At 42.7% G+C, this 2,265-nt stretch overlaps 1 pseudogene; it reads right to left on the bottom strand.

The window, feature by feature from the left end:
- Positions 1-218: 218 nt before the first annotated feature.
- LOC126199908 (5S ribosomal RNA) lies at positions 219-336 on the bottom strand (annotated as a pseudogene).
- Between the last annotated feature and the right edge of the window lie 1,929 nt (positions 337-2,265).

Consider the following 2,265-nt stretch of genomic DNA (forward strand, 5'->3'; position numbering starts at 1 on the left):
CGTGTTACAAAATTTTGCAACAAATTGACGGCAACAGTAAAAAAAAAAATCACTCCGTCTTCGGGCCACGAGTGGCCTACCGGGACCATCCGACCGCCGTCTCATCCTCAGTGGAGGATGCGGATAGGAGGGGCGTGGGGCCAGCACACCGCACTCCCGGTCGTTATGATGGTATTCTTGACCGAAGCCGCTACTATTCGGTGGAGTAGCTCCTCAGTTGGCAACGGCGCATGGCGGCCTGGATGGTCACCCATCCAAGTGCCAACCACGCCCGACAGCGCTTAACTTCGGTGAACTCACGGGAACCGGTGTATCCACTGCGGCAAGGCCGTTCCCACTGCAACAGTATAGGCTTGTAATTATGTGCCTCAGTGCTATACCACTACTGGAAAATGTGAATAACCTGAGCTTTTTTCTTGTCGCTATGTACCCTTCGTTGCTCCAGCGATCTATGACCTGTGATAAACTGCTGCTAGAAGTTCGCCAATTTATTGCGCATAAACTTTGTTGAATCTTAAATGTATCTCATCTGCTGCTGATGACTTTCCATACATAAAGAAACATAAGGAACTGTACCGATTCAATACTGCTCAACAGATGACCACAAATAGCGAACACCGCTCATAGATTGATCCAAGCTGTCTGTGTGCCGGCGTCGCCTGTGTGTTCAGTGCGATCCACGTCTAGAGTCCATGAGAAACAGAAGCCACCCAGTATAGCTGGTTAACATATACTCGGTAGAGCAACTTTACGTATCGTTCAAACAGCGGATTAGCTTTCTCATATGTCTACATATCTGTTTTATTCCATATTTGGGTTAAATTATTGCGTCCCCAGAAACGGTTTGTAACGCCACTTTCCAGTTCTGGCACGCCGTAGTGTTGACATTGGCAGTGTATAGTGCCTCATTTGTTACCTAGGACCATAAAGGACTCAGGCTAACTTCGCAGTTAGCTGGATCCCAGTCTTCGGAGGAGGCCGGCAACCAACATGTAATTGATCCTCCTGTTTTCCTTTTGACTGCACACGTCGAATGTGTGGGGTGAGATTCGTTGTCAGCTATTCGAGAAAACACTCTCTCTACTTTGTGTGTGGGACGAGAGAGTATATCGAACAATATAACACATTTAGAGAAAAAGTTGAAATCATATTACGTTGGTTGGTCGATCTGCCCAGTTTAAGGAATTTACACGACGAATTTCGAACGGTCAAGGCGTTTCGTTTTTCTATGTACCATGCAGGTAATGTGACGGTATTCAAGATGAAACCGGTTTCATGATGTGTCACCGAAAAGTTGACCACTGACAAAATAAATAATTTCTTCTTTAACTAACTGCGCCAAGAACATACGTGACGTTGATTAAAACTTTTATTTCTTAACTTATTAGTGCGTTTTACGCTGTTTAAGAAATTCTGAATAAGCGCCACTAGAAACGAAACGCTTAAAATTAAAATAAATACCTGCAACAAAGACTGCCTCTTTTTGTGAAAATTGCATTGCTATTTAAGAACCAGGTCGGAAATGGAATGGGGAAACATATTAGACATAAGTCATCTTCATTGTCCTGGTTTTATGACATTATTTGTAGGACACAATTAGATGTCACCTTCACAGTCACATCGAACCACATATTATTTATGAACAAAGGTGATCAATATGTTTTAAGCGATTATCCGTGAGCCCTTAAATCTTTCTGTACCTTGGAATAATCGTATACCGTGAGAACTGATTTAAGTTTTCAGTGATACAGTAAGCTAATTTTTGTGACTTCTCGTCTACAGATATTGCGGGCTTTGTTTCCGAATGCTGCAGTGTGTCTGCTGTGGACATAGATCGTATGAAATACGTGAGACACCGTTCTGTCTTGATTATGACTTAAGTACCAACTGCTGGAAATGAACTGCACCGACGGTGCTGTGACTTAGCTGTGCTGACGACAAGTGGACTTTTGTTGCTGGTACACTAAATTAGAACAACATTGACGATGCATTAACTTATTTTCTTGTACCCTCGTACGTGTAGTTTCATTTTAATGGACTATCATAAAACATCAGGGCTACTGCAGTAATTAATGTCCATGACCCACACGACGCCAGTACACAGGATAAAATAGATACCCCGGAAAATAAGAAAATAATAATCTTCCTATCACCATTTGAACAAAAATTTCAGGATTGTCTTGCAGGAATAAGTAGTAAACTTTCCCTCATAGTTGGTGTCGAGTGCGTGCGGCTTTTATTCTTAACTCGCAGCACTTGCTGTGA

The sequence above is a fragment of the Schistocerca nitens genome, chromosome 8, assembly GCF_023898315.1.
Source record: "Schistocerca nitens isolate TAMUIC-IGC-003100 chromosome 8, iqSchNite1.1, whole genome shotgun sequence".
NCBI lineage: Eukaryota > Metazoa > Arthropoda > Insecta > Orthoptera > Acrididae > Schistocerca > Schistocerca nitens.